The sequence below is a fragment of the Hemitrygon akajei genome, chromosome 8 (genome assembly GCF_048418815.1).
Source record: "Hemitrygon akajei chromosome 8, sHemAka1.3, whole genome shotgun sequence".
NCBI lineage: Eukaryota > Metazoa > Chordata > Chondrichthyes > Myliobatiformes > Dasyatidae > Hemitrygon > Hemitrygon akajei.
This window is the reverse complement of record NC_133131.1, coordinates 99,138,472-99,165,664: the sequence shown is the minus strand read 5'-3', so window position 1 is coordinate 99,165,664 and position 27,193 is coordinate 99,138,472. Positions and strand designations below refer to the sequence as shown.

The 27,193-nt window shown below is 42.3% G+C and overlaps 1 protein-coding gene across 1 annotated transcript in view; it reads left to right on the top strand.

Moving 5' to 3' along the window:
* Positions 1-27,193, top strand: part of poc1bl (POC1 centriolar protein homolog B (Chlamydomonas), like) — a 160,093-nt gene that overhangs the window by 7,774 nt on the left and 125,126 nt on the right. The window lies entirely within an intron of this gene.

The following is a 27,193-nucleotide window of genomic DNA, read 5'->3' as shown; positions in this document are numbered from 1 at the left end:
TAGTGTAATAAAGAACTTGAAGAATCCTCTGGACGGACAACAAGGTGTCCCAGTAAATTGACAAATGTGCTCTAGCCAAACACCTTGTGTGGTATTATGCAACTCATCTGGCAGCTTAAAATGAGGAGTAGGCCAAACAGTTGATCACAGTAGTCTCTTGTACTGCTATGCAAGCTGGAGAGCAAGATGGTCTTTGTTGCACGTTTTCGTGGGGAAGTTGCTCCAGCTCCCTTGGGAACCTCATTAGTGACAAGTAGAACGTCTTGAATATATTCTTGTCAGATGTGCAAGATATTAGATTTTTCAGAGGTAAATGTTATATAGTGCAATTGTCAAATTGCTGCTCATCCTCCTTGCTTCCACTTTGTGTGCTGCTTCTCCAGCAGTGCTAGTATAAACAAGGAAAACATCATTGCAAATCTCATTACTGGCACTATGAGTTGGATAAAAAAAAACAGCACTGTAATCTGACTGGCTTCCGTCAGCAAATGCAAGACAAAAATGCTTACTCTTACATTTACTGAGCAATTCATTTTTTTTCTGTGTTGTTTTTACGTAGTTCAGTGTAGTTTTTGTACTGTTTCATGTAGCACCATGGTCCTGAAAAACATTGTCTCATTTTTATTGTGTACTGTACCAGCAGTTATGGTCAAAATGACAATAAAAAGTGACTTGACTTCATCCAATATCCGTTTTTAAAAGGATGATGGTAGGATGACGGCATGCTCCAGTCTGGCTCCAATCAAAGGTGTAATTGTTCATCCTTTACATCTTTTTCATGATCATAAAACACTGCTGGATACTAAGTACTGCAGGACCATCCCATCAGCAGGTTGCTTGATAACAATGGAGTTAGATTTATTGTGTACTGTTTGTTATTGTTGTCGCATGGACCTGTCTACCGTTGTGCTGAGGTGGTGTGTGGTGTCTTGGACATTTTTATTATCATTGAAAGACCCTGCTGAACATTGGTAATGCAGAATACTGTAAGTCATTGGGGAGACTGACTGGAGGAGCTCTGTTGTCTTGGTGGTGGGAAGGACTACAGCTTCATGCTGTGGAGTCACCTGTTGCAGCTGCCCGGGGAGGAAATGCCAGAGGTGGTGTGGGAGAGAGGCCTCAGTGGCATCTGTACTGGTCTGGGGGCAGGCCTGTTCCGTGCTGCACTGTATTATTCACTGTTCTCCAGTGTTTGCTCAGAGGACAACCTGCCAACAATCTACAGGCCATGCCATTCAGGGACTTGGGTTGTATATATTTTTTCTTTGTGACTGTATGTCCTTCTATGATTGTAACCATATGTGTTATTTGTTCTATGTGCAGTGTGCTGTTGGTAGTGTGTTTTGCACCTTAGCCTGGAGGAACACTGTTCATGTACTGTAGAGTTGAATAATAACATAAACTTGAACTTGAAAAGTGCTTTATTCTTTCAAAACAAACAAAAGGATCCATTGGATCATAGTGCAAACACAGCTTGACACAGACATACACAGTTAATCAAGTAGTAGTTAGACTCTCAGTATCTGAGTGTGTCCCAAACATTTGTTACACTTGTGGTGAGTCTCTTTGCTGCTATCTCTAGGCTTCTCTGGTCTTCACAATGATTGGTCTTCTGCCTCAGGTGGTGCTGGTACCCTCCTCCTCTCACTTAGTTGGAGCCCTCAAGGTAGGTCTTTGCTAGCTGTGGTCCTTGTTGGCTTTACTGACTGCTGTCGAGGTTCTTCAATGATGAATCTCAGGCTGGTGTTATTGCTAATCTGAATTTCCAGAAAATTTTGTACAAAACCTGTACCCTGGAATGTTAAGCTTCCATTTCCTGCCTGTTTTTAAGCCACATTTCTGTAATACCTAGATCATATTTTCCAGTGCCTCAATCCATCTGCCATTTTTGCTCTACTTCATGCATTTAGCAAATATACCATTAAGCAGAGCTACATATCTTTTTATCTATTTTCTCACCTTATTTTCCTCAAAGTCTTCCATTAATTTTCTAAGTTTTATTTCCATCTCTCCATTTCTCAGTTCCCTGTTCTCCTCAAAGGCATCAATGTCCTGTTTTGGTGCAACACATCCCATCTGTTCTGGCCTCCAGAGGCACAGTTTGTTTTGTATGAACATCACTTCCTGTACGTAAGCTGGTTTATATGATATCCTGCACAGGTTAAACTTGATTCGATTTGAAGCACATGATGGGAAGGCATTCATAACCATCCACTCTTTATTTTCTCTTGAAACAGCAACATCTGCTAATCTCAAGCTTTTGGTAATGTTGGTAAATATTTAGTAGATAAATTTTGAAAAAAGTATTATGTTTATCATTTATCGCTATTAATTATTGTTGCACCGTGAATTTACTCTTGTTTACTTGGCATAGTTATGGAGTATTGTGTATGTGTATTATACTGGTTAATACCAATTGTGAGAATAATTGACCGTATTACTATATTCAGACATGTGACAATTCTATATTGAATTTAATACGTATTTTACGTAACTTTCTGTAACTTCACGAGTTAGAGACCTCATTAAAAACCCTGAAGAAAGCTTTCAACTCATGTGGTTTCTGAGGAGTTGTTTAACTCACTGCACTACTGTGCAGAGATGCACTGTGAGAGCAGTAGACCACCCGAGCAGGTCCTGCTTTCCCTTAAACTGCTTCATTTGCCCAGTAATCTAAAGACACTCTTACAACATGCCTCCACTCGTGTTTGTCCGCACTGTCCTATTTTATTACTTGCCTGCAGGCAGCGCAAATTACTTCAGAAACAACTGCTATGAGGCTTTGTTTATCAACCTTTAACGATTGCCTGCTGGATCTCATCTCTCTATCTATCTACACCATTGGTATTGACATGCGTCACGATCTCTGGCTGTTCATTTTCCCCTGAATGTTTTGGAGTTGCTCAGTGTTATCTTTGACTCAGGTGCCAGGAATGCGATGTACCATCTGGATGGGCCCTTCATTTGTTCATGAAGGATGCCATTGATACTATTTGTCAATGGTGTCCTGCTGAAGTGTGGAGATGCAGAGGGAATCACTCTGATGGCTCCTCTGTAATTTATCTTTGCATTGCCAAAGACAGGAGAAATATGCTTTGTTGTTTTTGAGTATTTTCAGTATAAATGAACAGAGAATAACTGTTAATGTTCTTAAGATAATTTTTGGCCTATATATAATAGACACTGATGGATAAGAAATCTTTATTGCACAATTAAATAATTATGAATGGTTTATTATACATAAAGTTAACTTTCATCCACTAAATGCTCAGAATTGTCATCCAATTAATCATTTAGCTACGTATAACTTTTGCCAATATAAGCCTTTTAAAGCAAAAGTATCATTTCAGATGTTTCTGAATAAAATGGCATAGCATTTCTTGCTTGGCTCAATTATCCAGTTTTTGCGTGGATTCTTTCCTCATTTTGAAGAGTTTTATTTTAACAAGGGACCTTGAAAATTTGTGATTAAAAAGGAAGAAAAATAAGCAGGACAAATCTCAAGTTGTGCTGAATTCATCTTTGTAGGATTCTTCAATAAATCATTAGTAGTACAGTTAATATTTTGCACCTCCAACAGGATTTTGTAGGTGTTTTTAGTGAAGAGCTTAACTGATGTCAAGAGCAGGTTGCACAGGTCTTTGGTGTAAACCGTTAGCTGCATGTTAAGGTTAAGAAATTGTGAATCTATGTTGAAGTTAAACTGGTAATTCATACAAGATTCAAAAATTATATTATTTGACCTCTTGATATTTCATGGAGCTGATTTATTACCTCTGATATCTACTTAGTTTCACAGAGTAATTATGTCATACAGCATGGAGGTAGGCCTTTTGTCCATGCCAACGATCATGTACCTATCTCTGCTAATCCCATTTAACATGAGTTGAACTATAGTTTTGCAATTCAAGTATTCATCCAGAGGTTTCCTAAGTATTGTGAGAGTATTGATCTCCAACACCTCAAGTAATGCATTTCAAATTACATTCACACTCTATGTGGGCAAAAAGTTGGATACCCTCTAACATTCCTATTCTACATCTAACTTGTGGTCTTAGAACCTGTGTCATGGGGTAACATATTTTTCACTACCCAACCTAGCAATGCCTCTCAAAATTTTGTATATCTCTATCAAGGTCCCCCTTGGCCTCTTATGCTCCAAGGAAAATAAACCCAGTGTATGCATTCTCTCCTCCAAACCGAAACACTCCATCTCAGCTAACATAACTGTGAATCTCCTTTGCACCCTCTTCAGTTTCATTATGTCCTTTCTATGGCATGAATTGCAGAACCTGCACACAATATTCCATATGTGGCCTAATCAATATTTTATGATTGTGCCAAATTCTCCCTTCTCTTGTATAAAGAAGGCAAGTACCTCATATGTCTTCACCACCACTAGCTCTAGCATTGTTGTTACTGTCAGGTATCTTGGGACTTGAATTTCAAGGTCATTTTATTCTTCAATATTCCCTAGGGTGCTGGCATTCCTAACGCACCATTACTTGACCTCTAAAATACATCACCTCATACTTGTCAGGATTAAATTCCATTTTCTATTTCTCATCCTCATGGAGAGGTGAGCAACTTCAATTATAGAAGCCTGAAAACCCACACTCAATGTTTTAGAAACAGCTTCATATCCTCTGCCATCAGTTTTCTGAACAGCCCATGTATCCATGAACACTTGCTTGCTGTTCTTCTTTTGCACCCTTTATTTACTTATTATTGTAACTTGCACTAATGTTTCATGCCTTGAACTGTACTGCTGCTACAAAAGAAATCTCACAACATATGTTAGTGATAATAAACAACAACTGTCGGCTAACTATTACTTGGATTGCACTACCTGTATGTATAATCTATATTTTCATTTATATTTATCATTATTATTGTTATGAGCAGAGAGACAACATCTGCCGGAAGTAAATTCCTTGTATGTGCACAGGTACTTGGCGATTAAAGTCTGTTTCTGATTCTGATTAAATTGTGGATTATGACCAAAGTAAAAATGCCTGGAGTTGCTCAGCATTTTAACTCTAGGCTGTTTATATGGTGCATCAAAAATCAAACTTGCAAAAAACGTGAAAATATTGAAAAGAAAACTGCCAATATTTATGAAAAGATATCTACCAGAAAAACTCAAAGGAGATCCATACTTATATTCTTGTCCAGTGGGAGCTCCTGGCAGTCCCTATCTCTATCTCACTGAGAGTGAAGAGCTCTTTTTTATTTGGCCCTGTGACATACCATCATTAATTACCAACAAAGTTAACTTAAGATGACACATGAATTAGAATGTGATGCACCCACAATGTAGTTACAATCGTATTACAAAATAAACAGAGGTATACTCTACCTCAAGTACAGTATACAAACTACATATACATATTTACACGTCCTCTTGACTAAAGAAGTAAAATATTCCACTGTCTATGGTGGGAAAGATATCGTAAAGCCAATCCAAGTGCATCAACTCAGTTTAGGACCTATTATAAGGATGTACTGCGGAAGACGTTGGAGTACGTACATCGAGCGCAATGACAGCAGAATGAGTGAATGTGGGTGTGTAAGGAGTGTGTTTACCAAGTGCTCTCTGTCTCAACATGAGTCTGATTTACTAATTTATCAGCTGGTCAGTATCATCTGAGATAAAGGTGGGAAGATGTGCCTGGAGGCTGTGGATGTGAGCGAGGTCCTCAATGAATACTTCTCTTCGGTATTCACCAGTGAGAGGGAACATGATGATAGTGAGGATAATATGAGTGAGGTTGATGTTCTGGAGCACAGTGATATTAAGGGAGAGGAGGTGTTGGAGTTGTTAAAATACATTAGGACGGATAAGTCCCTGGGGCCTGACAGAATATTCCCCAGGCTGCTCCACGAGGCAGGGGAAGAGATTGCTGAACCTCTGGCTAGGATCTTTATGTCCTCGTTGTTCACGGGAATGGTACCAGAGGATTGGAGGGAGGCGAATGTTGTCCCCTTGTTCAAAAAAGGTAGTAGGGATAGTCCGGGTAATTATAGACCAGTGAGCCTTACGTCTGTGGTGGGAAAGCTGTTGGAAAAGATTCTTAGAGATAGGATCTACAGGCATTTAGAGAATCATGGTCTGATCAGGGACAGTCAGCATGGCTTTGTGAAGGGCAGATCTTGTCTAACAAGCCTGATAGAGTTCTTTGAGGAGGTTACCAGGCATATAGATGAAGGTAGTGCAGTGGATGTGATCTATATGGATTTTAGTAAGGCATTTGGCAAGGTTCCACACTGTAGGCTTATTCAGAAAGTAAGAAGTCATGAGATCCAAGGAAGTTTGGTCAGGTGGATTCAGAATTGGCTTGCCTGCAGAAGGCAGAGAGTCGTGGTGGAGGGAATACATTCAGATTGGAGGGTTGTGACTAGTGGTGTCCCACAAGGATCTGTTCTGGGACCTCTACTTTTTGTGATTTTTATTAACGACCTGGATGTGGGGGTAGAAGGGTGGGTTGGCAAGTTTGCAGACGACAAAAAGGTTGGTGGTGTTGTAGATAGTGTAGAGGATTGTCGAAGATTGCAGAGAGACATTAATAGGATGCAGAAATGGGCTGAGAAGTGGCAGAAGGAGTTCAACCCGGAGAAGTGTGAGGTGGTACACTTTGGAAGGACAAACTCCAAGGCAGAGTACAAAGTAAATGGCAGGCTACTTGGTAGTGTGGAGGAGCAGAGGGATCTGGGGGTACATGTCCACAGATCCCTGAAAGTTGCCTCACAGGTAGATAGGGTAGTTAAGAAAGCTTATAGGGTATTAGCTTTCATAAGTTGAGGGATAGAGTTTAAGAGACGCAATGTAATGATGCAGCTCTATAAAACTCTGGTTAGGCCACACTTGGAGTACTGTGTCCAGTTCTAGTCGCCTCACTATAGGAAGGATGTGGAAGCATTGGAAAGGGTACAGAGGAGATTTACCAGGATGCTGCCTGGTTTAGAGTATGGATTATGATCAGAGATTAAGGGAGCTAGGGCTTTACTCTTTGGAGAGAAGGAGGATGAGGGGAGACATGATAGAGGTGTACAAGATATTAAGAGGAATAGGCAGAGTGGACAGCCAGCGCCTCTTCGCCAGGGCACCACTGCTCAGTACAAGAGGTGATGGCTTTAAGGTAAGGGGAGGGAAGTTCAAGGGGGATATTAGAGGAAGGTTTTTCACTCAGAGAGTGGTTGGTGCATGGAATGCACTGCCTGAGTCAGTGGAGGCAGATACACTAGTGAAGTTTAAGAGACTACTAGACAAGTATATGGAGGAATTTAAGGTGGGGGGTTATATGGGAGGCAGGGTTTGAGGGTCAGTACAACATTGTGGGCCGAAGGGCCTGTAATGTGCTGTACTATTGATGCACCATCAATAACTCTCGGAGACGTGAGGCGAGAAATAGGCTTTTATTGGCTGGAAGAAAGAACAAGCAGCAAGTGACCACCACACAACATCCTGGAGACTGAGGGAGGAGCAGTGCCTCCAATCGCCTTTATACCGGGGTCTGTGGGAGGAGCCACAGGAGCAGTCAGCGGGGGGGGCGTGTCCAGACAGGTATATGTAGTTCACCACAACTATTCTATGTTCTATGTTCTATCTTGACAGTTAAGTATGTCCCCATTATCAACCACAGCACCAACTTTCATGTCAGCTGCAAAGTTACTAATAACATTAATAATCAGTCAGGTTATTCACATTACAATACATTGATGACTTTCATTAATGTCTATGGCAAATAGCAAAGGTTCCAGCACCAAACCCATTGGCACACTTGGTCACACGCTTTAGTTCACAAAAGCAGCCCTCCACCATCATCCTTGTCTTTCATTACCAAATCAACTTTGTATCAATTAGCTTTACATCCCAAGGGCTCTGAATTTCTGGACTAATCTTCCATGTGAGATCTTGTGACCAGCCTTATTAGAATCCATGTAAACCACATAAACTGCTCTGTCTTCATTATGATATTCAGTTACCTCTTCAAAAAAATACAACTGAATTAATCAGACTGGATCTCTATCAGTCTATCCACACTGACTATCTCTGATCAATCCCTAACTTTTCAAGCATAGATTAATACTACCCCTGTAACTTCTTTGCAACATTTTTTCCACTGACATTTGACCAATTGGCCTATAATTACCTGACGTGTCCCTGCTGTTCTTCTTGAATAAAGGCACCACATTTGGTGTCCTGCAATCATATGATACCTCACCAGTGGCCAGGTAAGATTTTAATATATCCCAGCAATCTTCTTCCTTGCCTATCATGATAGCCTGGAATACATCATTTTAATGGATTGATACATCTTTTTGTTCGCTAAGACCACAAACACCTCATCCTTATTGACTTTAACATGTTCTAGAATTTCACAGATGTGAAAACTTGGAAACAGTTAAGATGGATCACCTACCACATTGGCTGTTTGTAAAACTTATTTAAATAAGAAATAAAATATTACTGCAAATTCACTGCTAAGTGACAATGATATAACCAAGTAAGATGATCTACGAACCTACCTCAGGCATTGAGGGTTCAGGATGAGACCTTGGAAAATGTGAACTATAACAGGAGTTGGATCTTGGCACCATCACTGGATTCAGTGAGCCAGCACAGCCTTTGGTGAAAAATGGTCTACTTGCAGACCAAGACTTCAGACCTGGTACAAAACTCGTATCAACTGGGCAGCAATGATCCCAGCCCTTCAAATATTTCTGAAAACTGTGCTGTCTGCAGTGGATGTCTCAAGGAACTGGAAAAATGCCACTAATGCAGATGCCATAAAATTCTTCAGATTGACAGGAAAGTCAAGCAAATCAGTATCAGTGTTCCTCCCAGGTCCAGGATTGAGGCACAAGTTATACTCAGTCGGCTTCATCAGAAGGCTACATTGCCTGCTTGCCATCTGATTCCCTGTGCACTATTCCGAGATCTATAATGGGAAGCGGTTGCTAGGTTGACAAAGAAAAAGATTCAAGGATGTACTCAAAGTTTCCATGAAGAATGTGATATTTCCATTGACGTTAGGGAATCCCTGGCCACTCATTGCTCAGAGTGGAAAACAAGCAACTGGGGTAGCACTGAGAACCAAGAGCCAGCATCAGGAAAGCACTGAAGCCTTGTAGAAGCTTGAAAGCGGCATAGTATCAAGCTTCTCCATCATGCCCACTCCATCAGGCACATCCTACCCCATTTGTGGTAGTTCCCACATTGATCTCATGAGCATTACTAAACTTGTAATGGAAGCAGGTCACTCTTGTACATGAGGAACTGCTCAAGAAAAGACAAAGTACTTGACAGGGTTTCATACTTGATTCTATGACCTTTCAACTGAGAGCCAAGCACTTTAACCACTTGCAGATCAAGTCCCGGGAATAAACATTCCCATAAGTAAGAAAGTGCATTATAATTCACAGTCCTTCATCATCACTGGGTCTACAGTCCTGGCAGCACTGAGGGGACTGTAATGGCTCCAAGTGGTGACTCACAAGGGCAGCATGTCTAGATTTCACAAAATTTAAAATAAAACTTTGAAATGGTAAAATGGTTTACAATATGGACAGGACATTTGTTAAACTCAATCAAATGGGAATAAGATATTACATAGAACTGTGCTGCACAGTTACACAACTTCAGTGCTAAACACAATGACCTTTTAAACTAATCCCATCTGCTTGCTCAAAGTCTATAACATTGCCTGTTCATTTGCCTGTCTAAATGTCTGGTAAACAAATCTGCTTCTGTTACTTTCCTGGCATTCCAGCCACCTACCATTCTCTGTGTAACAAAAATGAGGTCTCACCCATCTCTTTTAAACTTTCTCCCTCTCACTTTAAGCTTATGTCCGCTAGTGTTTGATGTTCCTAACCTGAGATAAAGATGGAGTCTCTACCCTAACAATGCCTCACACAATTTTATATATTTCTGTTTGGTCAGACGTTCAGCCTCTGATGCTCCAAGTTTGTCCAAACTCTCCTGATTAGTTGATATTCTGATCGAGGGCATGTCCTGATGAATCTCTTCTGCTCCTATTCCAAAGGCTCCATATCCTTCCTGTAATGTGGCAACCAGCAATGCTCACAATATTACAAATATGGTCTAACTAAAGTTTAACACAGCTGTAAGATTACTTTCCAGTTTTTATAGTCAGTACCCTGACCAATGAAGGCAAGTACGCCATCTGCCTTCAATACCTCCCCATCTATTATTTTGCCATTTTTTCCCGAGTTCTTGGGTTGTACTTCAAGGTACCACTGTGCATCAATGTTATGAAAGATCCTGCCATTTACTTTTTACTTTCTAAAAATACAAAATCTCATACTTGTCCAAATTAAACAGTAGCTGCCATTTTTCATCCCATAGTTTCAATTGATCTATATCCCGCTTTATCCTTAGTCAACCTTTTTCATTATCCACAACTTCACCAATTTTTTGACAAGGATGTGATCAGGCAGAATATTGCCAGACCTCATAAATGTGAAATAAGCAATGAAGTATATATTTTTGGTCTTTAATGACTTCCTTGTGCTGATCAACTGGCTGGTGTGTTCACTGTGATCTCTAACCTCTCACGTCAGCAGTGCTTGGTACCTACCTGCTGCAAGCAGACTTCTATTGTGCCTGTGCCCAAAAAGAGCATGGTAACCAGCCTCAATGACTATCACCCAGTTGCACTTAAATCCACATGATGAAGTGTTTTGAGAGGTTGGTGATGAAACATATCAGCTCCTGCCTGAGAGGTAACTTGGATCCATTCCAATTTGCCTACCAGAGAAACAGGCCCATAGCAGGTGCCATCTCTCATTGGCTCTTCACTCAACATTGGAATATCTGGATAGCAGAGGTGTATGCATCAGAATGCCTTTTATTGACTACAGCTCAGCATTCAATACCATCATCCCCTCAAAACTAAACAATAAGCTTCACGACCTTGGCCTCAATACCTTCTTGTGCAATTGGATCCTGTATTTCCTCACTTGTAGACCCCAGTCAGTTCAGATTGGCTGCAACATCTCCTCCACAGACTCCATCGGTACAGGTACGCCACAAGGTTGCGTGCTTAGCCCCCTGCTCTACTTGCTTTACACTTAAGACTGTGTGGCCTAGCACAGCTCCAATGCCATATTCATGTTTGCTGATGACACCACTGTCATAGGCTGAATCAAAGGTGGTGACAAATCAGCATGTAAAGCAGGACATTGAAAATCTAGCTGAGTGGTTTCATAACAATAACCTCTCACTCAATGTCAGCAAGACCAAAGAACTGATTGCAGACTTCAGGAAAGGGAAACCAGAGGCCCATGAGCCTGTCCTCATCGGAGGATCAGAGGTGGAGAGGGTTAGCAACTTTGAATTCCTAGGTGTTACTATTTCAGATGACCTGTAATGGACCCAATAAGTGCAATTGCGAAGAAAGCATGGCAGCACCTCTACTTATGAGTTTGCAGAGATTTGGCATGTCATCTAAAACTAACAAACTTCTATAGATGTGTAGTGGAGAGTATATTGACTTAACTTCATCATGGCCTGGTATGGAAATACTAGTGTCCTTGAACAGAAAATCCTACAAAAAGTAGTGGATTCAGCCCAATACGTCATGGGTAAAGCCCTCCCAACCATTCAGCACAACTACATGAAGCACTGTTGTAGGAGGGCAGCATCCATCACCCGGGTCATGCTCTCTTCTTGCTGCTGCCTTCAGGTAGAAGGTACAATTCGATTCAAATTTAATGGTTGTTCAACCATACATGAATACAGCCACGCAAGACAGCATTACTCCAGAGTCAAGGTGCAAAACACAGAACCAATAGTCACACACAGCACAAAGCACATACAAGACAGCAAGCACAAATGGTATCACTATCATGCAATAAAAGAATCCCAAAATATGTGCTATTAATCCACAGTTGACCACAATAGAGACTGTCTTCCACTGAGTGAACACTGGGGGGCAGCACTGACTCCAGCCTCATCACCCCGATGCCTCCCACACACCCTCCAGGCGACATGGTGGCTTAAAGCTCAGTCTTCGCACGTACAAACACATATAAAGTACTAGTAAAATACAACCAAGCAAATTATATGTGTGTAATCCTGACCATCCAGTCCATTGAAATCTTCAGTCGTCCACAACTGCGGCCAGGTGGAGCGCTCCAGCTGGAAGCCCTCCCGTGGCGGCTGTAAAGCAGGCAAGCCCGCCGCCTGAGGCCCTGAGTCCTTTGAGTGCTGCCAAAATCTGCAGTCGACCACAACAGAGCTTGTCTTCTGCCGAGCAAAACGCTGGAAGAGCAACAGCGACTCTGTTCTGGATGTTGCAGCAGACCAGCCCCGACGGAGTGCACTGGCTTCATCCCCTCGCTCCTGGTGGCTGCAAACAGATGGCACCGTAGCTTGCTGAGTAGTTCTCGCTACAACCAAGTCCACGCAGCTCCCCTGCCATCCTGCCCTGCTCTCATCCAATAAAACAGCGAATCACACTTGCGCCATGCCAGATTAACAACGTCCAAAGGGGCCTTACGATCACAAAATAAAAGTGACCATGACAGCCACTCACTATCAGACTCAGCCTCCATTGACTCAGGCAGCTGCTCTTGTGCTGTTCCTTCATTATCTCTGCCAGCTGGCAACTTGCTGATGTGCCAAACCTGCAGTACGTTAAGTTTTTAATGTATAGCATGATCTTGCGATCATTAGAAATACGTTTAAATAGCACCTTTTGTTGACGCTGTAGAAGCCACTGTGACCGAACACGTCACCATCTTGCCGGAAGTATAAGAGCCTAAGGTCTCGAACTACTAGCTTCAAGAACACTCACTACCCCTCAACCCTAAGGCTCTTGAACAAAAGGGAATAGAGAGTACTCTCAACTTCACTTGACCCATCATTGAAATGTTCCCACTGCCAACGGACTCGCTTTCAAAGACTCTTCAACTCATGTTCTCATTATTTATTGCTATATATTTATATTTGCATTTGCACACTTTGTTGTCTGCTGAACTTTGGTTGAATGCCCTAGTTGGGTGGTTTTTCATTGATCTTGTTATAGTTACTATTCTTTAGATTTGTCGAGTACGCCCACAGGAAAATGTATCTCTGGGTTGTATATGGTGACATACATGTCCATTGATACTTTTCTTAGAGCTTAAAACAAATTCCAAGTCATATGATAAGAACAGAGAGAAATACAGGAACCAAATGCTCAGAATCAGGTAAACCATGAAAATTATCTTATAATTTTTTTTTTATTGGCATCATTACCATAACTACATGTCAGCTTTATGTAGACTTAACTGGGTTAGCCTTGGAAGGATAGCCTGGCTATTTGAGTTTATAGTTTCTGTGTTTACTACACTAAAGAGAGAAAGAAGAATATTATTATGCAGCTTTTCACTCAATAATTTGATCCTATTCTGAATCAGTGGAAATAGATTCAGATTTCACTTATGACTATCCAGTGAAAATAGAGCAAAGAAAGCCAGCTTTGTAAACTGGAATGATGTCTAATATGAGCCCTCAAGTTATCCCCACCCCACACCTGCTCAAGTTTGATTACCTCGAGGTCGGCACTTGGATGAGAGAAACTACAGAGAAACAATGATTTTCATATTTGTTAACTTTCTGTCATAAGTTGAATAACTTTATGTGAAACTGGAGTTAGGACCAATCCTAGGGGACAATCAAATAGATAGCAACACACACAAAATGCTGGTGGAACGCAGCAGGCCAGGCAACATCTATAGGGAGAAGCACTGTCGACGTTTCAGGCCGCGACCCTTCGTCAGGACTAACTGAAAGGAAAGGTAGTAAGAGATTTGAAAGTAGGAGGGAGAGGGGAAAATGCGAAATGATAGGAGAAGACCAGAGGGGGTGGGGTGAAGCTGCGAGCCAGAAAGGTGATTGGCAAAAGGGATACAGAGCTAGAGAAGGGAAAGGATCATGGGACGGGAGGCCTAGGGAGAAAGAAAGGGGGAGGGGAGCACCAGAGGAGATGGAGAACAGACGGAGGGATGGGCAGAGAGAGAGAAAGAAAAAAAAAGGAGGGGAAAAAACTAAATATATCAGGGATGGGATAAGAAGGGGAGGAGGGGCATTAACGGAAGTTAGAGAAGTCAATGTTCATGCCATCAGGTTGGAGGCTACCCAGCCGGTATATAAGGTGTTGTTCCTCCAACCTGAGTGTGGCTTCATCTTGACAGTAGAGGAGGCCATGGATTGACATATCAGAATGGGAATGGGACGTGGAATTAAAATGTGCGGCCACTGGGAGATCCTGCTTTCTCTGGTGGACAGAGCGTAGATGTTCAGCGAAACAGTCTCCCAGTCTGCGTTGGGTCTCCCCAATATATAAAAGACCACACCGGGAGCACCAGACGCAGTATACCACACCAGCCGACTCACAGGTGAAGTGTCACCTCACCTGGAAGGACTGACTGGGGCCCTGAATGGTGGTGAAGGAGGAAGTGTAAGGGCAGGTGTAGCACTTGTTCCGTTTACAAGGATAAGTGCCAGGAGGGAGATCGGTGGGAAGGGATGGGGGGTATGAATGGACAAGGGAGTCGTGTAGGGAGCGATCCCTGCGGAAAGCAGAAAGGGGGGGGGGGGGGGAGGGAAAGATGTGCTTGGTAGTGGGATCCCGATGGAGGTGGCGGAAGTTACGGAGAATTATATGTTGGATCCGGAGGCTGGTGGGGTGGTAGGTGAGGACAAGGGGGACCCTATCCCAAGTGGGGTGGTGGGCGGATGGGGTGAGGGCAGATGTGCGGGAAATGGGAGAGATGCATTTGAGAGCAGAGTTGATAGTGGAAGAAGGGAAGCCCCTTTGTTTAAAAAAGGAAGACATCTCCTTCATCCTGGAATGAAGAGCCTCATCCTGAGAGCAGATGCGGCGGAGACGGAGGAATTGTGAGAAGGGGACAGCTTTTTTGCAAGAGACAGGATGGGAAGAGGAATAGTCCAGGTAGCTGTGAGAGTCTGTAGGCTTATAGTAGATCAAATAGATAGTTGGGTTCTAGTATAGCCAGGCAATATTTTGCATAGGTTTTATTTGTTTAATTTATTGTTTTGTTTATTTGTTTCTTCAACATTTAGATAACACTGATTATTAACAGCCCACAGAATGCAAAAGTTAGAACTATTTGCTCTTTCAGGGAAGAGCATTTCGCATTTTGAGGTGGGGTTTATAGAGATTTACTGTGGATTATTTTAAATCCCAGATATGTTTGAGTCAGGTGAAAACTACATGAAAGTTCTGGATCGGTGGGACAGCAAGGCCTATATTGAAGTTAAGTATGAGAGGAAGACATGAAAGGCATACTTGCATCAAGAATTGAACATTTTTATAAGTATGTTAAAAATAATGCTTTAAACATATAATACTTATACATAATTTATGTTTATAAATTGTATTTTAGAACAAATATATTACCAGCAAACTTGGGAAATAAAATGGGTTGACTGATTTTTTTGTCCTTTGATTGGTTCATATTCTTCTTGGTCTTATTGGTGTATTTGGGTGTATTTTTATTTATTAGTTGTACTTGCTTGGATACCAGCATGTCCTAATCTGTGTGTTTTTGCACACTACTGATCTGGAAATGAATCAAAAAGAGTTCTGTTTCAGTTTGACGAAAGCTCAGAAAGGCTTTTGTCCATTTCAATTTTGTCAATGGATTCTGATTTAGACATTCAGAATTTCCAGTAAAAACAGGTGCAGCTTTCATTAAGTTATGCCCATTGGTAAGGCGCTAGCAGATCCACAAACCATCGGTTGTTTTGATGAAAAGGTAGAGATTTTCAATGACTTTTTAACAACTCTTGAAATTTCAGCAACAGAGCACCCACTGAGATCAATTTCTGCACGAAATCAAGCATTGATTGAAGGAGTGGTGATATATATCTGAAATAAAAATTGTTCCTATGACTTTAAGAATACCAATTTTTAACCTTTTTCGATTTGGTGCAATTTTATTGGTATGATATTGTACAGAACAGCTAATGGCATGGACAAAAAAAAACAAAAAATCAATCACAAGTACAATAGATTATTAAGTAAACTAGACTGAAGACATAAATCATACCATACCAGGGTCTTCATGATGGTTTTTTAATAGCAGCTTTAAAAATATTTCTCCTGTTAATAGAGAGCTTGTAGATTTTTCTAGAAGAGATATAGCATATTTTAAAAGTAATCAAAATAAAGTGCTTTAATCCACTCATGATCATACATACCTGTTAGCAGCGTAGATGAATAGAATAATTTTTTATTACACTTCCACAGCAGCGACAACAATGATGAAAAATTTACGGATAATTGTGTTTGTGAAAATGTAAATAAAGTCGTTTCTAAAACTGCTCATGCATATTAGTTTTGCTGTAGGCATATAACGTAGATTCTTCTAACACCAAATGGTCTCTTGGGGGCATCACAACACCGTTCACATAGATTTCCCTTGAGCTGTAGCCACTTTGAATATGCTTAGTGCAGACAAGTAATAAACACAGGAGATTCTGCAGATGCTGGAAATCCAGAGTAACACGTAGGAAGTGCTGGAGGAAGTCAGCAGGCCAGGCAGCATCTGCAGAAAGGAATAAACACAACATTTCATCAGGACTAGAAAGGAAGGGGAAAGAAAGCAGAGTAAGAAGGTGGCGGGGGATGGGGGGGAGTACAAGGAGTACAAGATGAAATGTAAAGCCAGCTGGGTGGGGGAAGAGGGATGGTGAAATGGTAAAAAGGAGGCTGAAGAAGAACAAATCAAAAGCTGTGGATGAACCCGGAGGTACGTCGTCTGCTGAAGGCTAGATCTGTGGCATTCAAGTCTTACGATCCAGCCCTGTACCAGAAAACCAGGTATGATTTGCTGAGGGCTATTTCAAGGGTGAAGAGTCAATTTCAAATGAGGTTGGAGGCGACATCGGATGCACGGCAACTCTGGCAGGGTTTGCAAGACATTACTTCCCACAAAGCGAAACCCAATAGCAGGAATGGCAGCGATGCTTCACTACCAGATGAACTCAATGCTTTCTATGCATGCTTTGAAAGGGAGAATATAACTACAGGTGTGAAGATCCCTGCTGCACCTGATGACCGTGTGATCTCTGTCTCAGAGGCTGATGTTAGGCTGTCTTTAAAGAAAGTGAACCCTTGTAGGATGGAAGTTCCTGATGGAGTACCTGGTAAGGCTCTGAAAACTTGTGCCAACCAGCAAGGACATTTTCAACCTCTCACTGCTTTGAGTGGAAGTTCCCACTTGCTTCAAAAAGGCAATAATTATACACAGTGCTTAAGAAGAATAATGTGGGCTGCCTTAATGACTATCACCCGGTAGCACTCACATCGACAGTGATGAAATGCTTTGAGAGGTTGGTCATGACTAGACTGAATTCCTGCCTCATTCCCTGCCTGAATTCCTTGACTCATTGCAATTTGCCTACTGCCACAATAGGTCAACGGAAGACACAATCTCAATGACTCTTCACATGGTTTTAGACCACCTGGACAACACAAACACCTACGTCAGGATGCTGTTCATCGACTATGGCTCAGCATTTAATACCATCATTCCCACAATCCTGATTGAGAAGTTGCAGAACCTGGGCCTCTGTACCTCCCTCTGCAATTGGATCACAGTCTGCCGATTGGTGATAACATATCCTCCTCGCTGATGATCAACACTGGCGCACCTCAGGGGTGTGTGCTTAGTCCACTGCTCTACTCTCTATATACACATGACATGTGTGGCTAGGCATAGCTCAAATACCATCTATAAATTTGCTGATGATACAACCATTGTTTGTAGAATCTCAGGTAATGATGAGAGGGCATACAGAAGTGAGATATGTCAACTAAAACCCTCACTAATTTTTATAGGTGCACTGTAGGAAGCGTTCTTCTAGGGTGCATCACAACCTGGTATGGAAGTTGTCCTGTCCAAGACCAGAAGAAGCTGCAGAAGATCGTGAACATAGGCCAGCACATCACACAAACCAATCTTCCATCCTTGGACTCACTTTACACCACACACTGTTGGAGCAGTGCTGCCAGGATAATCAAGGACAAGACCCACCCAGCCAACACACTTTTTGTCCCACTTCCCTCTGGGAGGAGATACAGGAGCTTGAAAATTACAGCCAGATTTGGGAACAGCTTCTTTCCAACTGTGATAAAACTGCTGAACACCTGACCCGGATCTGGACCTGACTTGCACTACCTTACTTTCCCTTTTCTGTTTTCTAATTATGATTTATTATATTTATTTCGATTTGTACTTCACTGTGATGATTATACGCTCTAGTATCAATTGCTTGGTGACAATAAAGTAAAGTAGTGGAATGGTGCTGCAGCAACAACCAGATCAACATCAGTAGAATGGAAGAGCTGATTGTGGACTTCAGAAGTGGTAAGACGAAGGAACACATACCAATCCTCATAGAGGGATCAGAAGTGGAGAGAGTGAGCAATTTCAAGTTCCTGGGTGTCAAGATCTCTGAGGATCTAACCTAGTCCCAGCATATCTATGTAGTTATAAAGAAGGCAAGACAGTGGCTATACTTCATTAGGAGTTTGAAGAGATTTGGCATGTCAACAAATATACTCAGAAACTTCTATAGATGTACCATGGAGAGCATTCTGACAGGCTACATCACTGTCTGGTGGGGGGTGGGGGGGGGGGGGGCGCTACTGCACAGGACCGAAAGAAGCTGCAGAGGGTTGTAAATCTAGTCAGCTTCATCTTGGGTATTAGCCTACAAAATACCCAGGACATCTTCAGGGAGCAGTGTCTCAGAAAGGCAGCGTCCATTATTAAGGACCTCTAGCACCCAGGGCATGCCCTTTTCTCACTGTTACCATCAGGTAGGAGGTACAGAAGCCTGAAGGCACACACTCAGTGATTCAAGAAGAACTTCTTCCCCTCTGCCATCTGATTCCTAAATGGACTTTGAACCCTTGGACACTACTTCGCTTTTTAAAATATACAGTATTTCTGTTTTTTTGCTTGTTTTAAAATCTATTCAATATATGTATACTGTAATTGATTTACTTGTTTATTTATTATTATTATTATTATTTTTATTTTATTTATTATATTTTGTCTCTTCTAGGTTATGTATTGCATTGAACTGCTGCTGCTAAGTTAACTAATTTCACGTCACATGCCGGTGATAATAAACCTGATTCTGATTCTGAATCTGATCGGAGAGGAGAGTGCACTATGGGAGAAAGGGAAGGAGGAGGAGCACCAGTGGGAGGGGATAGGCAGGTGAGGAGAAGAGGAGAGGTCAGGAGTACGGTAGAAGAGGGAAGGAGGAGGGGAAAAAGTACTGTAAGTTAGAGAAATCACTGGTCATGCCATCAGGTTGGAGGCTATTGAAATGGAATATGAGGTGTTGCTTCTCCAACCTGAGAGTGTCTTTATCGCGGCAGTAGGGGAGATCATGGACCAACAATATACTGCAGTCGTTTTGTGACTGCAAGATTCCAATAAATACCAATGAGATGCTGTTGTGGTATACTAGTGTAACGTAGGGAAATACTGTCTGTCGTACACTTGTACATATTAAGAGCCCACAAACAGCAATCCATAAATTTAATTTTGGTGATATTTGGACATAACCTCCGCTATTTTATATTAGAAAAACAATTCTTCAATGACATACTTCTGAGCAGACAGGTGGATTCCTCTGAACGAATGCATTTCTTAAAGTACAGAACTCCATTCAAATACAGTGAAGAGCCAGCTTGGGAGGGGAGCTTGGACCCATTGTACAGTGTAATAAACCAGGGACATATAATTTTTATCTGATTATATACATCATTTAGGACCTGTAAGTAGACTAGATTGAGATAACAGTAAATGTTGTGTTACCCTTTAAGTTTCTTAACCTCCAAGAAAAACATTCAAAATATTCCATCTTGAACATTATAATTTCCATGGAAATTGAAGTATTATACTGGCTTACATTCAAAATATCATTACCTGTCTAGACTTTAAAACATTTCCAGAAGTTTTATTTGAAATGATCACCTTCTAACCTTGCTTTCAAATGAAATGTACCCAAACAATTTTATATACAAGTACGTTTTTCAGTAACATACAAACAACTGATTCTGGATCATAAAGCTTCCTGTCGACAAAAGGATTATCATGGTAATGTTGGGTTGTTCAAAATGATTTTATGTTCTGCCTTGTTGTTGCTCTCTGTGCCGGTCCTGAGACCAAAGTACATTTTTGTTGCAGTGAGACTGCTCATGTCCTGCAAGTATCACTATTGTGGCCCTTCCATGACAGAGAAAGTTAACGATGATTAGGTCTCAGGCAGCAGAGAGTAATATCCTGGGACTGCCCTGTTGGCCTTCTGCCATCCTTGGCATGACCTTGAGAAGGCTTTCTCACTATTACTGAGTGTACCTGATGATCACAAACATTTGGAAATAGTTGAAAAAAAATCAAGTCCCAAAAACAAATCTTAGCAAAAATTGTAAATTGAAAAATACGCAGAAACGCTATTAACTATTTAAAAACATAAATACATTGAAATGAAAAAAAGGAACAAATAAACTTAAATTTGCCTATTATTGAAGGTCAACAACTCTACCAGAATAATAGCAAGTCTAAATATTAGCTCAGCAACTTAGAGTACTCTTGACTCAGAAGTAAAAGGTCAAAAGAACTTGTGTGTTTTCCTCACAAAATGCTGGAGGAAAATGAGTAGGAATAGTCAGCATGGTTTTGTCAAAGGCAGGTTGTGCCTTATGGGCCTGATTGAATTTTTTTGAGGATGTGACTAAACACATTGATGAAGGAAGAGCAGTAGATGTAGTGTATATGGATTTCAGCAAGGCATTTGATAAGGTCCCCAATGGAAGGCTTATTGAGAAAGTAAGGAGGCATGGGATCCAAGGGGACATTGCATTGTGGATCCAGAACTAGCTTGCCCACAGAAGGCAAAGAGTGGTTGTAGACAGGTCATATGCTGCATGGGGGTCGGTCACCAGTGGTGTGCCTCAGGGATCTGTTCTGGGACCTCTACTCTGTGTGATTTTTATAAATGACCTGGATGAAGAAGTGGAGAGATGGGTTAGTAAATTTGCTGATAACATAAAGGTTGGAGGTGTTGTGGATCATGTAGAGGGCTGTCAGAGGTTACAGCGGGACATTGATAGGATGCAAAACTGGGCTGAGAAGTGGCAGATGGAGTTCAACCAAGATAAGTATAAGGTGGTTCATTTTGGTAGGTCAAGTGTGATGACAGAATATAGTATTAATGGTAAGACTCTTAGCAGTGTGGAGGATCAGTGGGGTCTGAGTCCATAGGACACTGAAAGCTGCTGCGCAGGTTGACTCTGTGGTTAAGAAGGTGTATGGTGAATTGGCCTTCATCAATCATGGGATTGAGTTTAAGAGCCGAGAGGTAATGTTCCAGCTGTATGGGACCCTGGTCAGACCCCACTTGGAGTACTGTGCTCAATTCTGGTCGCCTCACTATAGGAAGGATGTGGAAACCATAGAAAGGGTGCAGAGGAGATTTACAAGGATGTTGCCTGGATTGGGGAGCATGCCTTATGAGAATAGGTTGAGTGAACTCGGTCTTATGTCCTTGGAATGACGGAGGATGAGAGGTGACCTGATAGAGGTGTACAAGATGACGAAAGGCATTGATCATGTGGATAGTCAGAGGCTTTTTCCCAGAGCTGAAATGACTAACACGAGAGGGCACAGTTTTAAGGTGCTTGGAAGTAGGTACAGGGGAGATATCGGGTAAGTTTTTACGCAGAGAGTGGTGGAATGGGTTGCCGGCGACGGTGGTGGAGGTGGATACGATAGGGTCTGTTAAGAGACTCCTGAATGGGTACCTGGAGCTCAGAAAAATAGAGGGCTCTGGGTAACCCTAGTTAATTTCTTAGGTAAGGACATGTTCGGCACAGCTTTGTGGGCTGAAGGGCCTGTAACATGCTGTAAGTTTTCTATGTTTCTATATTTCTAACTCTGCGAGCCAGGCAGCATCAATGGAATCTTCAGAAATTGGTGTGTTTGATTTCCAGCATCTGCAGATTTTCTCTTGTTTGTATGTATTCCTGCCTTGTTGTATGTAGAATGAATGGTTTTCTACAGACATACTAACTAGCCATTCCTGTATTTCAAACCTGCAGACACACAGTCTACTTGGTGATTCTCCTTTCAGTTTTTATTTCTGCATATGCATATCTTCCCCTGCAGGTGGTGCTAGTAATCTGTAGTTATTTAAAGGAGTGAGCATCATGAAGTAGGGGCAATTAGACTATCATATTAATGCCAGTTGAAAAAGAGGTATTCCACCTAATCCTACTGCCAGCACTAGGCCCTTGGGCTCAGGTCACAACTCTACAAGTGTATGCCAAACATATTTTTAAATCTGGTGAAGTGTTTTGCTTCTCCTAACCTTTCAATTAGTGTGTCTTTAAACCCTGCCAACCAGGACATTAAAAAGAATGTACATTTCCTGTCCATCTACTAATTACTAGAAAGCCTGACTGATCTGCAAATGGAAAATAGGTCCTTCCTCTGTATTCCATCCAAGCCCCTCTTAACTTTATACATTTCTTCCCTCAGTTTCAAGTATGTATGCAGTATACAACTCTGAAATTCATCTTCCCAGAGACAGCCATGAAACAAGCAAACCATGGAATCTGTTCACAGAAAAACATCAAACAATGCACAAAAAAATTAAAAAAAAAACACAAATTGCACAAATGGCAAACAAAAGAGTGAAAAACACAGAAGATAGAACACAGAAAGAAAAGAATCCAGGCATATTCAGTTCAGCTCAGTTTGGTTCAATCTAGCGCTGTGTCATTCGTTATCTGCCAGCTGCCCAGTCAAAATCACCCAAAGTAGCAACAGAAAGGAGCAACCCAGAATCAGAAGCACATCATAACGTGAACTACAGAGACCAATCCACAAACCACGTTGATTAAACCTTGCCCGAGACCCAGGACTCCGGCACAATTCTCCAGTAGCATCGAGTGAGAGGGAGAGAGAATGTAGGCACCTTCATCTGGCAGCAACAAGCTATGGGCCAGTAGATGGCGCTGAACACCCATAAGACACAGGAGCAGAATTGGGCCATCTGTCCCATCAAGTCTGCTCCGCCATTCAATCATGGCTGATCCTTTTTTATCTCCTCCTCAACCCCAGTTCCCACCCTTCTCCCCATAGCTTTTGATGCCATGTCCAATCAGGAACCTATCAATCTCTGCCTTAAATACACCCAACAGCCTGGCCTCCACAGTTGCATGTGGCAACAAATTGCACAAATTCATCACCCTTTGGCTAAAGAAATTTCTCCGCATGTCTGTTTTGAAAGGGCACCCCTCTATCCTGAGGCTGTGCTCTCTTGTCCTGGACTCTCCCACCATGGGAAACATTCTTTCCTCATCTACTCTACCTAGGCCTTTCAACATTCGAAAGGTTTCAATGAGATTCCCCCTCATCCTTCTGAATTCCAGCGAGTACAGACCCAGAGCCATAAAACGTTCCTCGTAAGATAACCTTTTCATTCCTGGATTGATCCTTGTTAATCTTCTCTGGACCCTCTCCAATGCCAGGACATCTTTTCCAAAATGAGGGCTCCAGATCCTTGCTCTTGTATCCTAGACCTCTTGAAATCAATGCTAACACAGCATTTGTCTTCCTCACCACTGACTTAACCTGCAAGTTAACCTTCAGGGTATTCTGCACAAGGACTCCTAAGTCACTCTGCATCTCAGATTCCTGGATTTTCTTCCCATTTGGAAAACAGTCTGTACATTTATTTCTACTACCAGAGTGCATGACATACATTTTCCAATATTGTATTTCACTTCCACTTCCTTGTCTATTCTCCTAATCTTTCTAAGTCCTTCTGCATCCTACCTGTTTCCTCAACACTACCTGCCCCTCCACAAATCTTCGTATCATCTGCAAACTTGGAAACAAAGTAATCTATTCCATCATCTAAATCATTTCTATACAGCATAAAAAGAAGCGGTCCCAACAGCATCCCCTGCGTAACACCAGTAGTCACTGGCAGCCAACCAGAAAAGGATCCTGTTATTCTCACTCACTGCCTCCTACCAATCAGCCAATGCTCTAACCATGTTAGTAACTTTCCTGTAGTACCATGGGCCCTTAACTTGTTAAGTAGCTCATGTGTGGCACCTTGTCAAAGGCCTTCTGAAAGTCCAAATATACAACATCCACTACTTCCCCTTTATCTACGCAAACACAAGGAAATCTGCAGATGTTGGAAATTCAAGCAACACACACAAAATGCTGGTGGAACGCAGCAGGCCAGGCAGCATCTATAAGAAGATGTACAGTCGACATTTCAGGCCGAGACCCTTCGTCAGGACTAACTGAAAGAAAAAATAGTAAGAGATTTAAAAATAGGAGGGGGAGGGGGAAATCTCTTCCCACCCTGTCTTTTGTAAAACTGCCATCCCCTTCTCGCAATTCCTCCGTCTGAGGTTTTTCATTTCAGGATGAAGGAGATGTCTTCCTTTCTTAAAGAAAGGGGCTTCCCTCCCTCCACCATCAACTCTGCTCTCAAACACATCTCTCCCATTTTACGCACATCTGCTCTCACCCCATCCGCCCGCCACCCCACTCGGGATAGGGTTCCCCTTATCCTCACCTACAACCCCACCAGCTTCCAGGTCCAACATATAATTTCCCGTAACTTCCGCCACCTCTAACGGGATCCCACTACCAAACACATTTTTCTCTCCCCCCTTCTGCTTTCTGCAGGGATCGCTCCCTACATGACTCCCTTGACCATTCATTCCCCCCCCCACCATCCCTTCCCACCGATCTCCCTCCTGGCACTTATCCTTGTAAGCAGAACAAGTGCTACACCTGCCCTTACACTTCCTCCCTCACCACCATTCAGGGCCCCAGACAGTCCTTCCAGGTGAGGCGACACTTCACCTGTGAGTCGGCTAGTGTGGTATACTGCATCCAGTGCTCCCGGTGTGGCCTTTTATATATTGGTGAGACCCGACGCAGACTGGGAGACCGTTTCACTGAACACCTACGCTCGGTCCGCCAGAGAAAGCAGGATCTCCCAGTGGCCACATATTTTAATTCCACGTCCCATTCCCATTCTGATATGTCTATCCATGGCCTCCTCTACTGTCAAGATGAAGCCACACTCAGGTTGGAGGAACACCACCTTAAATTCCGTCTGGGTAGCCTCCAACCTGATGGCATTGATGCATCATCAATAACTCTAGGAGACTGGAAGTGAACGATAGGCTTTTATTAACAGCGAAAAGGGAGCACGACCATGTCGAAGACTGAGGGAGGAGCAGTGCCCCAATCACCTTTATACAGGGGTCTGTGGGAGGAGCCACAGGAGCAGTCAGCAGAGGGGCATGTCCAGACAGGTATACATAGTTTGCCACAGGCATGAACATTGATTTCTCTAACTTCCGTTAATGCCCCTCCTCCCCTTTTAATCCCACCCCTTATTTACTATTCTCCCCCCCTTTTTTCCTCTCTTTCCCTCTCACAATAACTCCTTGCCTGTTCTCCATCTTCCTGTGATGCTCCCCTCCCCCTTTCTTTCTCCCTAGGCCTCCCATCCCATGATCTTTTCCCTTCTCCAGCTCTGTATCCCTTTTGCCAATCAACTTTCCAGCTCTTAGCTTCACCCCACCCCCTTCTGTCTTCTCCTATCATTTCGGATTTCCCCCTCCCCCTCCTACTTTCAAATCTCTTACTATCTTTTCTTTCAGTTAGTCCTGACGAAGGGTCTCGGCCCGAAACGTCGACTGTACTTCTCCCTATAGATGCTGCCTGGCCTGCTGCATTCCCCCAGCATTTTGTGTGTGTTGCTTGAATCCCCTTTATTTATCCTACTTGTAATCTCAAAGAATTCCAATAGGTTCGTCAGGCAGGATTTTCCCTGAAGAAAACTACACTGTCTTTGTACTATCTTGCCTTGTGTCACCAAGTACTCCATCACCTTAACAATTGACTCTAACATTTTCCCAACCATTGAGGTCAGGCTAACTGGTCTATAATTTCCTTTCTGCTGCCTTCCTCCTTTCTTAAAGAGTGGAGTAACATCTGCAATTTTCCGGTCCTCTGGCACCATGCCTGGGTCAATGATTTTTGAAAGGTCATTTCTAATACCTCCACAATCTCTGCAGCTACCTGTTTCAGAACTCCAGGGTGCTGTTGCTCTGATCCAGGTGACTTAAATACCTTTAGGTCTTTCAGCTTTTTGAGCACCTTCTTTCATGTAACAGTAACTGCACCCAATTCTCTTCCTTCACACACTACATCAGGCATACTGTTAGTGTTTTCCACAGTGAAGGCTGACGCAAAATACTCATTTAGTTCATCAGCCATCTCCTTGTCTCCTGTTATTATTCCTCCTGCCTCATTTTCTATATCCACTCTTATTTTTAACATACTTGAAAAAACTTCTTCTATCCACTTTGATATTATTTGCTAGCTTGCTTTCATATTTCATCATTTCCCTTCTAATGATGGCTTTAGTTGCTCTCTGTAGTTTTTAAAAACTTCCCAGTCCTCTATCTTCCCACTAATTTTTGCTTTCAGCTTGTGTTCCGCTCACTCCTTGATGATTTCATTCTTCCTCAGTGCCTTAATGGGTGAGATAGATGAGAAATGGAGTCGATCTTGGACCCGTGCCCTGTCTCCAGGTTTCTGGGCCTTGATGCCGAACAGCCTCAGAGACAGCAGTGCACTAGATTGTTCAGTCAGCCTGAAAACACAGCACCAAAATGTAGATCACAGGGTCCAACAGTGGCAGAACCACAACTGAAGGAAAAAGAAGACGTGGAAGAAGTAGTTTCACGAACCATTTAGAGGACATCGCCCTTGGTCACATTGTTTGCTGGCGCCATCTTCTTCATCAGCGACAAAGAAAATAACCCTAGCTTATCAATTATCAATTCACCCTGTTGCACACCAACAGCTCCCCATTGTAATTCCTCACCCTTCTCTGGATTACATTCCTTTTGCCATATTTATGCCCAATGATCATCTATGTTCTACTGCACGTTTAAGCATTCTTCTATCAACCTCACAGCCCAGTTTTATCCCATTTGAATACCTTACTATGCTATTAACATTTAATTAATTTATTTAGAAATACAGTACAGCGCTGAGCAGGCCTTTCCATCCCTTCAAGCCT